The following is a 15,322-nucleotide window of genomic DNA, read 5'->3' on the forward strand; positions in this document are numbered from 1 at the left end:
CCAACCCATCATCTCTTCTGAATAGTGAACCACAGAATGTGCAGTGCTGCTCTCCAGCTTCTAAGATCTGTCCCTAGGTTAGCTAGCCCAGTAGAGAACTGCAAATCAGGACTATGTTGTAGTCCTCTAAAATTACTTTTAACGAATTGGCTTTGGAATGATATAAGTCCAAAAATAAAGACCTTTAAAAAGTCATATGTATGGCTGGCTTTTACAAGATATAGCATGTACATGGTGTACCTTCTTCAAGAAGGTCCATGGGAGAAATTCTTCTCAATTCTCTGCACTGAGAAATGTTGCCCTTCACCTTGATGCTGCTTGTGTCTATCTTTTGGATACAGTGAATCAGGTTTCCCTTTAGGCATTAGCTGCTAAATTGCTTAGAGTCAAATTTGTGTCTTGCCTCTTATAAACCTGCAGGAAGAAACTCTGAGCACTTGTTTTGAAATTAACCTCATTCCCGACTTCTTTTATTTCCCCTCTAATGTGATTTCCTTAGTCAAAAAAATTTGCTTCCATTTGATCTAGTCATGTTGTACTATATTTCATTTTTAAGATCTTTTACATCCTTTCTGGGTGATGAAGAAAGGTGCAAAGAGGAGGGAATGAGAGAGGAAGCAGGAGAGAGAGATAGGAAAGGAAAGAAAACTCTACACGTATATATACCTGTGAGTCTTAATCATGAAGTTTTTGCAAACAGGAAGTTTTCAAGAAACTACTGGCAAAATGGAAATTGATTCTAATTTTACCAAGGAACATGAATGAGATAAAGCCAAACTTAAAGGGATGGGAAGCAAAGCTCATTGACTATAATAAGAGATAAAAAATAGTTTTGCAACAGGGCGGATCAAAAAAGTGACTTCTGCAGCAAGGGTCCCCAAACAGAGTAAGGTCACAGATGAGGATAAGAGACTGGGAGGGCAGAGCTGACTGGGTTGCAGGACAACATAATTTTGGCAAAACAAGAAATGAGAATGAGGCAATAGAGTAAAAGAGATGACAGGACAATCTGCATCTCTGATTCAGAGTTCATTGCAATTAGGACAGCCAAGAACAAAGGATTCGTACATGCTATAGTAATGGCGTTTTATGAGAATCATGCCTCACTAATATAAAATTTGGCTTTACCCGTGTGCATCCCTAACTTGTAATTCTACTACTGTTATGTCATCCTGACCATCTCCCACACTGAAGTTGAGTAAAGGGGGCATTGCTGCTTTAAACTGCAATCACCCTGGGTTTCACTGGACTTTCCTTCCATACTGAGCTGAGGCAGAGATATATACACTTGGTAAAGCTTCGTTTTACATGGAACTTAATCACACAAATAAGAGACTAAAGGAATAAGATAAAACAGACATAAATCTCCAGACTAGAAGGGATCTAAGTGCTCATTTAAACCAAACTTCTTAACTCATGATGAGGAAACTGAGGCCCCAGAAAAGTGACCTGACATTTACTCAGCTCAGAAATTGTAGCTCAAAGCAATGTAAACAGACAATAAAACACAACACAACAAACACAACACAACATGTAGTTCAGCATCAGGAATAGGATATGACTCAGCTTCCCTAAGGAGGTCCACAAGGCCCACCCTGATAGGGCCCTCCCAAATCACTCCAGCCTCACTGCTAGCCACCGTCGTCCTCCTTGACACCAGGTTTCTTGCAGCCCAGCACCAGTACAGGGCACGTGGACCTTCAAGATGCTGTATGTCACTCTCAGACCTTGGCTTGACTCGTGCTATTCATCTCCACATCTCCTTACCTTTCTTCTTCATTCCTTTGCTAGCTAACTCCTACTCAGTCTTTATGGTTCAGCTTGAGTTCTGCTTCATTATGAAAGTCTGCCCTGACCTACTTCCATCATCAGTAAGGCACTGTTCCCATAGCATCTCCTTGTATCACTGCATAGATTTTAAGAGCATGAGCTCAGGGCCAAATCACCTGCATTGAATCCTGTCTCTACTTCTTTGGACAGGTCACCCTGTGCCTAGTGTCTGCACCTGTGAAATAATACTAATACTAATACTAATACTAATACTAATACTAATACTAATACTAATATGTCTACCTTGAAAAAGATACTACTATATATTAAAAGAACTTAGACACATAAAGATCTTAGAAAACTGCCTGGCACATATTAAGTACTCAATAAATATTAAGTACTACTGATCTGACCAATATATTTATAAGTTCCTTGAGATTAGAGAGAATGACTTAATCATTTCTATCTCCAGCCCCAAGCACAATACCTGGCACATGTAGATGCTCAGAAAGTGTTTTATGAATGAATGAATGAATGAATTAATTAGTATAAACAAAAATTTTTGTCATTTAGTTTGCAGAAGTGGCTTAGGATAAAACATATTTGAGAAATAGTAGTCAAACGGAGCAGTGAAACATGTCAACTACATTTTGAGGCAGGCAGATTTGACCTTCCACCAGGATGTTGAAGATTTCTATGAGATATTCTTTCATGCAACTAAACCGCTAGCTGTTACCAGAATTTAATAGACAAGGAAAAAGGGAGGGAATTTAAACCATTTATTCATTATATCAGAGTGGGACTGGTGACTCTTTTCATCTCATGTCTAGAAGTCCTATAAAAAAATCTTTTAAAAATATTATTAAAAGACATTATTATAATTATATTATTTACATTATTAATATTATCAAAAGGCAACTTTGATAATGAGTATTAGTTTAGGGGCGCCTGGATGGCTCAGTCAGTTGAGCATCTGACTCTTGATTTCATCTCAAGTCATGATCTCACCATCGTGAGATCAAGCCCTGCCACAGGCCCTGTGCTACATGTGGAGTCTGCTTGGGATTCCCTCTCTCCCTTTCTCTCTGCCCCTCCTCATTGCATGTGTGAGCTCTCTCTCTCAAATAATTAAATAAATAAATAAATATCCATTAATATTTATTATATCATATTCACCATATCATGTTGTGTTATGTTCTATTAATGTATTAATTTAACATAATATGAAACATTAAAAGGTAAACTCAGAAAGGGTGTTTTTAAATGGAACTAGTTACAAAATCAAGCAAGAATCTATTGATTATCCATGTTCAAGTAAAATCTTTCCCACCTCTTTCCCACTGAATGGTCTGGAATGGATGGTTAGCAGCAGGAATGAAGGAAAGAGTTATGAGCTGCAATTGTCACTAACTACCCTTGTGACAGCACAGACAATGAGAATAATCTATAGTGTGTGTTTCATCCCCATTTGAAAGGAAAAAAAAAATAGTTTCTCTATTCTGTTGCAGTTCTGACACTGTCTCATGAATGAACTTTTGTCCTTCCCTGGCTATTGTTTGCTTTGTATATATACAGCCTGAAGCTTTTGTAACCAGATATAGAAAGTTCAGTGATCGTGACCACTAACACTAGTGTACCGACTAGAGTCTGACAACATTGACAAGGAACAAAGGACAATATATCTATTGTGATTTCTAGTTTGGGGAACACAATACAAAATTGTAGCTTATTAGGATCTAATCCTCAGTAAGCTTGGGATTTAAAGAAAAACAAAACCCCAAAAAACTTTGTAGATCTTTGGCATGATTCCCTTTTGCCAGACAAAGAGAGTCTTAACTTTGGAATGGAGCCTATATTGATGATGTCATACATCAGCAGGTGACTGATGCCCACTGTGGTTATCACTGGTCTTTCTCTGCACTCTTCAGCTCCCCATCACCCATCTCTTAACTTGCCCTTGAGAGGTTAGTGCTCTTCTCTAGGAAAGCCTCCTCCATTTTGTTCTTCTCTTGTAGAGGAGATAAGAAACAAGAGCCTATGTACACAGGCTCCTGATGACCTCAGAGCCAGTGGAAGATTTGGAAAGAAGAAACTTGCTAGAGACATCCGTGCCAAACCTACTGTAATGACTCTGAACCCCAAAAAGAAGTTCAAATCTGTACCCAGAAGTCTTGATGCAGATCATGACTTTTGATGAGTAAAGACCAGTTTCATGAAAGTTTAGAAATGGCTTGAGTCTCCTTTGATTCTTTGGTGGCTTCCCAGAAACATTGACCAAGAGGTTCTTCAGATGCCTCTTGTTTTCTTCTACCTCTCATTTAACCAGCCTCCTCCTCACCATTCTCACCACTACTATTAGGACTTTGATTATCTTTTCCAAGAATTACTCTAATAGCCTCACTTACTTATTGTGTGACTTTGGATGACACAGGAATTGCTGTTAAACAACTTCCTACTCTTCAAGATTGAGTTAATTTTAGGCGCGCCTCAGTGGCTCAGTTAGTTGAGAGCCCAACTTCAGTGAAGGTCATGATCTTGTGGTTTGTGAGTTCAAGCCCCGCATCAGGCTCACTGCTGTCAGTGCAGAGCCTGCTTTGGATACTCTCTCTCCCCTTCTGTCTCTCTGCCTCTCCTCCACTCATGTTCTCTCTCTCAACACATAATCAATTAGTGTTTGGTAATGTATTAAAAATATAATACTCCTAATACTTATTTCCATGTGCTTGATTGCATAAAAATAATGCAAGTTTTCACTTTATAGATTTCCATAAAAGACAGTGATTTTTTGCTGCTGACACAAAGTCTATTTTTCCCAAACAAAAGTGAAATCATGCTGGAGTAGCACAGAAGCACAGGAGAAGCACATGACTCAGTAATTGTGTGGTAAGGAAGCTTTTGAGTAATGACTTCTGGTCATTTTAAGAACAGTAATCACAGTGTTTAAATGTTCACAGAGTAATTACCAAGAGACCATTTACTGAAAAGAACACTCATCCTGGAAAATATCGGAAACTTCATTCATAATACTGTTTCTATTAATAAGAATCGTGTCGGGGGCACTTGGGTGGCTCAGTGGGTTGAGCGACTGACTTCGGCTCAGGTCATGATCTTGCAGTTCATGAGTTCAAGCCCTGCATGGGGCTCTGTGCTAACAGCTCAGAGCCTGGAGCCTGCTTCAGATTCTGTGTCTCCCTTTCTCTCTGCCTTTCCTTGTTCACTATCTCTCTCTCTCTCTTTCTCTCTCTCTCTCTCCCTCTCTGTCTTTCTTTGTCTCAAAAATAAATAAAAACATAAAAAAATAGATTAAAAAAAAGAATCGAGTCGATAACATGTCAAAGGTTTTTATTTCTGATTTCAGAGATTTAAGGTGATGACAACCTGAAAAAGAATCAGGAACCCCAGCTGAAGGAGTAACTGAAGACTAGGGTAGGAGGCGTCATTGGATTGGGTTTGGCTGAAATGTTCTCCTACAAAGAGCAGTATACTCTTGCATACTTGTATACATCAAACAAGTAGAAGATGACTCATCTCCAGTGTGAGTAGATTACAGCGATTGTGTAGCTTATTCTGTGCATATCAAAATTTAAATTCTTAGCTTATCTAATAATTGCTTTACTGTGTGAGGTACAGCAAATGGTTAAACTACTCTGAAGTTTATTTTCAAAATTAAATGAACTCTGGGATTGCCTAAGATGTTTAATCATTTGTCCTATTTCTCAACATTAACAAGTGGGTTGGAGTTAATTAGAATAAAGATAAGATTGATTTCAGGGCATGTGGGTGGATCAGTTGGTTGTGTCCGATTCTGGATTTCGGCTCAGGTCATGATCTCACAGTTTGTGGGATCGAGCCCCACATCAGCCTCCATGCTGACAGCACAGAGCCTGCTCAGGATTCTCTCTCTTCTGCTCTCTCTGCCCTCTCCAGTTAACACACTTCTTCTCTCTCTCTCTCTCTCTCAAAATAAATAAATAAACTTAAAAAAATTGATTGATTGATTTCTACTTCTGATCAGAACTGAATTTATGAGATAAATTTTCTGGGATAAATTTGCTAGATTTCACTAAATTCTCGACTGTTTTCTTCCCCTGAGGGAAAGAGAGCTTTGGCCTCTCCTTGAGGGTCAGTACAGTATTACATTTGTCAAGTTTCTCATATTCGCGGGTGATCTTGTTTAGAATATTGATTTTAATTAGCACTAGTGGATCAGCAGTTCTCAGTTCAGCTAAGTTAAATACCAACATGTCTAGATGCTCTTGCTCGACTACTCTTACCTTCAAAATGAGGGTGGGCATTTTTTCCACCCTTGCAAAACAGTAGGAGAATTGCAGATCAAGAGCTCTGTGCCAATAGAGCTGATCCATGAACAACCAAAAGAATGGACCCAAATGAATGGTTGGTTCATTTTTGTTGTAATAGACAATTACTTACAGGTGTGCCTGTTGAGGAGCTCTAGACAGAACAGAGCATTAAATAGCTCCTGCCAACAAAATGACTTATACAGATAAATAGAAACTAAAAGTCAGCATATGACAAAGAAGAAAGCTAGCATTCAAGGAAAGAAAGCCCAGGTAGTGTGACTCAGAAGTTGCAAACGTTTAGAGTTACCAAGAGCCCCAGTTGGCCCTCTTGGTAATTTTCCATGGAGCTGTTCCATTCAGGTTTCTTTCACCTACTGAAGTGACCTGAACCTGCCTTGCATTTCCTTTCATTAAGCATTGAACATTGTATATTTTTCCAAATGCTCTGGTCTAAATATCAAGTTAATTTCAAACTTGAGAAGAATGTTTTTAGGAAGGAGAAACTATTTTGAAGACCCTTTTTTAATTTTCTCATTAATTTCCTGGGTTTATTGCTTAGAACTTGAGTCTTAGAGATTGAATCTAAAACTGCAAACACATTTTTATCTATTTTCAGTAGGTTTATTTTCCATAGTGGTATATATACAGCAATCCTGAAACATTTTGTGTTTTATTATTAGACTGAGAAACTGAGAAGGGAGATTCAAGCAAGGAAGATCATTGTGAGGTTGGAATGAAATTGGAGGTATCACTAGATGCTCATCATTTCTCTTTCTTTTTCTTTTCCTTCTTTTCTTTTCTTTTCTTTTCTTTTCTTTTCTTTTCTTTTCTTTTCTTTTCTTTTCTTTTCTTTTCAGAGAGAGAGAAAGTGTGAGTGAAGAGGGACAGAAAGAGAGTGAGAGAGAGAATCCCAAGCACCCAAGCAACCTCCACACTGTCAGCACAGAGCCTGATACGGGGCGATAACTCATGAACCTTAAGATCATGACCTGAGCCAAAACCAAGAGTCGGATGCTCAACCGAATGAACCGCCAGGCACTCCTATACTCATCATTTATGATCTATACAGTAGCTTGACTTCAAGATGGCTGCTGCCAACTACTTCCCTCCCCTACATGCTTGCCGTCTGTCATTGGAGAGGTGGTATCTATTTCTCCACCTACTTTAATGTACTTGCCTAGGCTGAAAGGATCCCTTAAGAAGCTAAATTTTATAATTTAGCTATGTTGTCGAAATGTCATCAACAAATGAACACCAATTCAATCATTTTTATTGGTCAATCAGCATTCAACATCATATCAATTCTTTCAAAATGGCAAAACAGCTTGAAATAGCTGACCATTAATTTGATACAGATATAGTAATTGGTTAAGTGGTATACATTTATTATATCACATATTTAATTACTGCAAACGTATTGCAAGTTATTATAAACTGTATTATTGTTCTCAACTATTTGCACCCACTCTCTGAGGGTGGAATATATTCCCTAGCTCTGTACCATCAAATTAGGCCATGAGATTTGGCCAGAAATCTTTTGAAATGAAGTGATGGCATGTGTGCAAATCCTATCGTAAAATTAAGAGATGGCCTGTGGTCTGCCTGCTCCTTCTTATTCCCTACTTGGTGATTATATGAACATATGTAAAGATCAGTCTCTATCAGCCAGGGTCCCAGAATGAAGATTATGTGGAGGACAGCTTCATGCTAACTCCTGATACACATATTGCTTCAATGAAAGATATCCTTTGTTTTTAAGACATAGAGATTTGGGCACTGTATGCCACTGAAGCAAAATTCAGCCTATTCTGATTCACAAGCATGTGGTTAAAAAATAATAAAATTTTTAATAATTAATAATGACAAACCACTGTCTTTTATCTCACCCACCCCCTTTCAGAGGCAACCAATTTTTAACTTTTTTAGTTATCTCTTCTGATCAACCATCAAAAATTATATTTTAATACTCCTATGTCTTGATTTATCAATTTCAGACATTATTTCCCACTATAATAAGTAAGGCTCTAGTTCTCTTACGTTCCCATCTCATTATCTACCTTCTTATGACAGTTAAATAACCATTTTTTTTTCACATTCAACTGTCACCATTCTCATTATTTTCTAGATTCTACATTTTACTTTTCTTGGTTTATTCCTTCAAGAAACTTCCTAGAAAAAGATTTCTTGGAGATGTTTTCTGAGCCCTTTCACATCTTAAAATATTTTTATTCTACCCTCAAAATTAGATTGATAATTTAGCTAAGTATAGAATTCTGGGTGAAAATCATTTCTTTAAAATTTTAAAAGCATTTCTCTACTGTCTCCTGGCATTCTGTTGACAAGTCATTGGCATATTGTTGAGAAGTCCAGTGTCATTCTGATTCTCATGTCTTCGTAGATTATGTGTTCAAGGTTTTGCTCTTCTCAGAAAGCTTTTAGAAAATTCTCTTTTCTTAAATTTCACAACAATGTTTTTGTGTCATTTTTTGTCATTCATTGAGCTAGACACTTATTTGAGCCTTTTCTTTCCATATGTGTGTATATAATTCTTATTAGCCTCATAGTACATTTTCTTGGATAGACTCTTTCTCTTGTCTTTCTTACACACTTTTTTCCCTGTGGATTATTTTAACTTTGTATTTTTGTCATATTTCCAAGAAGATTCCTTTGACTATAGTTTTCAACTCTTGTTTTGAGGTTTTTATTTTGATAAACATATTTTTAATATCTATTAGCTTTGATGACCATTAGCATCTGCCTTCTTTTCCTCTTTCCTTCCTTTTCCTGTCACAGCTATAGAGATAGACCGTGTCACCACTGGGCCATCCAAAATTCCCTGCCCATTCAGTGCTCTAAGCTGGCCACTTACTATAATTTGTATCATTGCGTTATAATTTTGTTTTATGTAGCACTTTTCTTTTACCCCCATATTTTACCTCCATACTTATTTATTTTTTAAATCTTTTTAATGTTTACTTATTTTTGAGAGAGAGAGAGACAGAGACAGAGACAGAGTGCAAGCAGGGGAGGAGCAGAGAGAAATGGAGACACAGAATCCAAAGCAGGCTCCAGGCTCTGAGCGGTCAGCACAGAGCCTAATACGGGACTCAAACTCACGAACCATGAGATCATGACCCGAACTGAAGTCGCATTCTTCACCGACTGAGCCATTCAGGTGCCCCCTTACTTCCAAATTTAAATCTATAATATAATCATTGAAAATATCTTTTGGCTATAAGCAGTATATTAAAAAAAAAACTTTACTTTTCTTAACAGTTAGGTTTTTCTGAAAGCAGAAAAGGCTATGAGATTATATCCTTTTAATCCTGAATTTCAAGAACAAATCTGCTGATAAAACTTTCATGCAAGAATTGTGGTAAAATGTGATCTTTAAATTTGAGACACCCAAGAAGGGAAATCCTACTCACAGTCAGACATGATACCTAAAATTTAGGAAGGACAATATCAAAAAGTCTAAAAGGAGTCTGACATAGATCTACTTTAAAGGGGAAAAAGTGACTCAAGAGGACAGCAAGATTATTCTACATTTAACACATTTTAATAAGAAGAGGGGGCTTATTGCATATTGTTACAAAAGGAGCTTTCCAGAGTTTCAAAGAATGGAAAAAAAACATGGAAGGAAAAGCCAATATATATCATAGCAGTTGAGGGCAGACGCTTATATAAGATTGCTTATTTTAGTCTAACTGTACTCCATATGAGATTCCTGACTGGTCAAAGTCCTTGATTTCTTATTTTTAAAATAATTTAATAATACATACCTTGTGGGATGTTATGAATATCAAATGAATCAAATGAATAGCAAAGAAGATAACGTATAGAAACTATACAATAAATGTGACATTAAATCATGATACCTAGTTAACATCAATACAAAGTGTGAAACAGGCCTCAGATAAGAACAATATAGCAAGGGATAAAGCTGGAAATGAAACAAGGCTTGCAAAAACATCAAGAACAAAGAAACAAATTTTTGTCCTAAGTGCAGTCCCAGGAAAATAAAGAATAGGTGTGATGATTATGGTGAATAGCAACATGTTAATACATGACAAAGTGAAAATATTGCAGCATTTTCTCTGTCTTCTCTATCAAGGAGGCGATTGTGATATTGTGAAGAAAACTTAAGAAAATAGGGACGCCTGGATGGCTCAGCTGGTTGAGCGTCCAACTTCGGCTCAGGTCATGATCTTGCTGTCCATGGGTTCAAGCCCCGTGTTGGGCTCTGTGGCGACAGCTCAGAGCCTGGAGCCTGCTTCGGATTCTGTGTCCCACTCTCTCTCCACCCCACCCCTGCTTGTGCTCTGTCTCTCTCTGTCTTTCAAAAAATGAATAAACATTAAAAAAGAAGAAAACTTAAGAAAATAAAAAAAAATTTAAAGAAAATAATAAAGCAATAAAATTATAGCAGAAATTAGAATGGTTAGAGAGAAATTTTTTTATTCTACATGAAATTAAGTCCCTTAGTACTGTACCCCAGGATACAGTGCAAAGATTAAATATTAAGCCATTGTCCACAATCTTTAAGTAAATGTTCTCAAAAAAGGTATTTGGAAACAGGAGAAAGAGTACTATTTTTCTGAATTTGAAGAAGGTAAATGGTGTAAACCCTATAGCCTGGTGACCTTGACATTAGTCTCACACAAAATTCTTTAACAAATACAAATTTTGAAACACTTAGAGAGTGAAGCCTCACTCATGTTAATAAGGGATTAATTAAGAATGGTTGTCCATTTTTGATGAGGGTTTTAGCAAGGTATCTGGTTAAATTTTGCTGTTATCAACATAGTAATACAAACAAAAGACTGATAAATGAACAAATCAAAATTTGAGTGAGGTTTTATAATGGTATAGCTCCATTGTTCTTTCTGAGATTCTGTGTGTGTGTGTGTGTGTGTGTGTGTGTGTGTGTGTAAAGTTTTTTGGTCAGTGACTTCAGTAAGGACATAAATATAATGCTTGGCAAAATGGCAAATCACTGACAAGTAACCATTGACATAACATGAGGGCAGAAGGAAATAAAATATGTTAGAGAAATGGATTTTAAGATTATGATAAACAGGGGCACCTGGGTGGCTCAGTCAGTTAAGCATCCAACTCTTGATTTCAGCTCAGGTCATGATCTTGCAGTTTGTGGGATTGAGCCCCACATCAAGCTCTGCACTGGGCTTGGAGCCTGCATGGGATTCTCTTTCTTTCTTCCCCTTTCCCCTTCCCCCCCCCAAAAATAGATTATGATAAACAGATCTAATATCACAAAATTTAGTAAGACAAATAAATATCTATAACATAAATATGTAAAAAAATGAGTAAAATATAAAATAAAACTTATATTTATATATTGTACAATATAAATAACATATTAATGTTATGTATTAATACAATAACACAAATAAATATATGAAGTACATAATAAAGTATAAATTAAAAATTTCTCTCATCGATAATCACAGGATTAGGATGGATGGTCAGAGCTAAGTAGTTCATGTGTAAAAATCAATTTGGTGCTATAGTTGCCATCAAAACTTAAAAGCAGTGAATAATGTGATAAGGCTAGTCCAACGATTAGTATACAGTCTAAACAATATACATAAAATTTTAGAGTCCAGAACAAGGGCAGTGATTTTCCCCCCTCAATAATGTACATATTGGGCCATTGAATTTCTATGTACATTTCAGAAAAAATCACATCTACAGGGGTGGAGGCAAAATTTAATAGTAAGAAGACAGAAGAAGAGAAAAATGTAGACTATTTGGTATGGAGAAGAATGGCTTTTGAAGAAAAAGTAATATGCTTGAAAAACTTTCTTAAAGATCACTGGATTTATAAATGCTAAAGATTAGACAAATACTTTTGCAGTTCTGTAGAACAGAAAGGGAACAATAATCTCCACATAGATTCAATGGCTCTATCTACCTCACGGTTTGGAAAGGAGGAAGTTTATGTAAAATGCTTAACAGTGCCTGACACCTACAAACCACACAATACACAGTAGCTATTAGTGTTATTGCTGCCTTTATTCTTTGGGGTGACATTTCCCACCCTTCTCATTGATTTCCCTACTGATCGGAGAACAAATTCGATATAAACTCAGACTTCTTCAATTAATTGTTACATGTCTCCTCCTAGAATTGTATGGTGATGAAGGCGATAAATGAAATTATTTAGAACGTCAATAAGAATAAAACTTTTTACTGCTACTATAGTAATCACAGAAATTTGCCCAAAGATATTTCTGCCAAGAAACACTGGCTCTTACTCATTTGTCCACTAGAGACTCAGCTGAGAAGAAGCAATTGAGTTTTCTTTCAAATGAGAAGAGCTGTTCTTATTTTCATTATTCCTGGATTCCTAGGTTTACCTCTGGGAGCTATTGTAGACACTTTAAAATGATGTTTCTTTATTGAATTAAATACTTTACAAACCAGCCCAAGGGAAATTGTTACACTTATTTATGTAACCTAGTAATGTGACTCTGATGGCTACGTATTTCCTACAGAAAACATCACTGAACCATTCTACAATTGGTTAATGAGTGCCAATTGTAGAATGGTTTTACAATTTATATATAAAATATACATTATATACATTTATATATAAATATAATTATAATAGTTCAACATTCCTAAAATAATTGCCTTGCATTACATTGGTTCCTGAGTCATTTCATTAAGTCTCATGGACTTAACTTATGATTTCTTATAGTATTCAAGACTACCTGTGACTTGTCCACAATTAAGAAAATGAATTATATGTTTATAAAAATAGCTAATCATCAAAATTTACAGTAAGTCTGATATATATCTTAACAATAAGCAAATTTTAAGACATTACCTTTCAATAGTATGAATTATCATCATCACTACCATCATTTTTAAAAGGAAGAGAAAATAATTAGAAATGACCCAAACTTTTATCATAATTAATATTCACAGTTAAAACCAATTACAACTTCAAATGAATTCTGTGAAATCTGTGGGATGTTGTAAAAAGTTTAAAAAGTTGTCTAAAACATGTAAATGTTTTTCTCCACTTTGCTTTTTTGCTCCTTTATTTCTACCTGCTTTCTTCTGTTTGCTCCCTTTCCATTTATTACTCATGTTTGTCTTATATTTTGTTTTTTCTCTCCACTGTTATTTATGGAAAATTCCAAAAAAAACCATGGTTTATATGTGAAATATCCACTTGTCATGCAGGAAATATATCTGGCTTTTGTCTTGAGTTCTGGCACATAGCTTTTAAAAGATTTGGAATTTCCTGAGTAATAGGAATGTCTTTTGCTATTCATAACAAACTCCTTTTGGAACACCTGAGTTTATAATGCAAGGACTTAGGTTGGGGCCCCTAGATAACCTCAGAATGGGCCTGATCACCAGACCAGGAGATTAGAAGGTTGGCATTTTAGAAGGGAGCTGCAAACAAGGGAGATCACTGTGGACTTAGAACAAAATTGGAGGTATCAGTATAAAACTCATCATTTCTAATATAAATATAGTAGCTTGTCTCCAAAGATGGCTACTATCAACTTCTTCTCTCCCTTTACATGCACACCAGTCTGCCTAAGAGAGGTGGTATCAGTGTCTCCACCTGTTTGAATCCGAGCTTGTCTGTGTCTACTTTTACCAGTAGAGTTTTCAGGAAAAGACACTGGGCCACTTCCAGACTTTGCCTGTAAAAGCAAAGGCAGTTCTGTTTCCCCCTCTTACTCTTAGGATACCTCCTCTCAGAATCTACCCATCATGCTATGGAAGCCTAAGCTATGTGGAGAGGTCACCTAGAAGTGTTCCAGTTGGAAGTCCTGGCTGAGCTTTCAGCTGACACCCAGCATCAACTGCCAAGCCTTGGATGTCAATTCCAATCAAACCTCTAGACAACTCCAGCCCTGGCCACCATTTAACTATAACTGCGTAAAAACCCCAATGAGAACTGCCTTGCTGAGCCCAGTCACAACTGTGAGAGATGTTAATAAGCTGTTGTTTCAAGTCATTATGGCCTGGGGTGGTTTGTTTTGCAGTAACAGATAACCAAAAACTGCTGAAAGACCTTGAGAAAAAAAAAATTCCAGAAGCAATGATCTTAATGCCCAGATCAGAGTTCAAATTTTTCTAAATATCATTCTTCATTAAGAGAAACCAATTTTTTTGTTTGCTTTAGAAATAGATGATTCTGGGGGCAACTGGATGGCTCAGTCTGTTAGGTGTCTGATTCTTAATCTTGGCTCAGGTCACGATCTCATGGTTTAGGAGACCGAGCCCTGAGTTGGGCTCTGCACTGACAGCATGGAGCCTGCTTGGGATTGTCTCTCTCCCTCTCTCTCTCTGCCCCTTTCCTGCTTGTGTGCACAGCTCTCTGTCTCCCTCTCTCTCTAAAATAAAAAATAAATAAATAAACATTAGAAAAAAGATGGCTGATTCTGGGGCTGATGCAGGGAAAGTACAAGAGAAGTCTTAGAATATCTTGTGCCAGAATATAAAGGAGTGCAATTAACTGAATAAGCAAGTCAAAAGGACACAAGGAGGCAGTACAAAGGGGCAGATCTGGGACAATTTGAGAATCAAAATAAATGAAGACTAATGGATTAAAACCAAATTGAATAAAAAGTAATCCATGAGTTCATACTGATAAGAAAGAGAGAAAGAGAGGAGAAGGAAAGAAGGAAAGCAAAAAAAGACAAAAGAGAAAAACAAAGTCAACTTCTTCTTAGAGTGGAGTGATGACTAATATAGACAAGAAATATTGAAATTAGAAACTCATCACTTTGACTATCATAAGAAAAAAAGACTTAGGTAAGAATCATTAATAGATGCTAAATCAAGGTGAAGAAGGGAGTCAGATAAGGAACAGGATGCTTACATAGTATCAAAACATCTCCCTGTGAATTATTTATTAATCACGAAAAGGAAAATAATGACAATACAATGGAGAAAATAGACAAAATTTTGACAAGGTGACCAAAACTGACATCACCAAGGAAGGGTACATGGGCATCTTGTGCTGCCAGACATGGTTCCCTGAGAAAGACACAACATCTGTTATGTAGCATTCCAGCCAAAAATGCATAACTGAAACCCAATCATGAGGAAACATTTGAAAAACCCAAACTGAGTGACACTGTATAAAAATAACTGGCCTAAATTCTTCAGACGTGTTGTAGATGTCCTCACAAACAAACAAGCAAAACCAAAGAAGGGCTCAGGGACTGTTCCAGGCTGAGGAAACTAAACAGACAAGA

The sequence above is a fragment of the Prionailurus bengalensis genome, chromosome F2, assembly GCF_016509475.1.
Source record: "Prionailurus bengalensis isolate Pbe53 chromosome F2, Fcat_Pben_1.1_paternal_pri, whole genome shotgun sequence".
NCBI classification, from domain to species: Eukaryota; Metazoa; Chordata; class Mammalia; order Carnivora; family Felidae; genus Prionailurus; species Prionailurus bengalensis.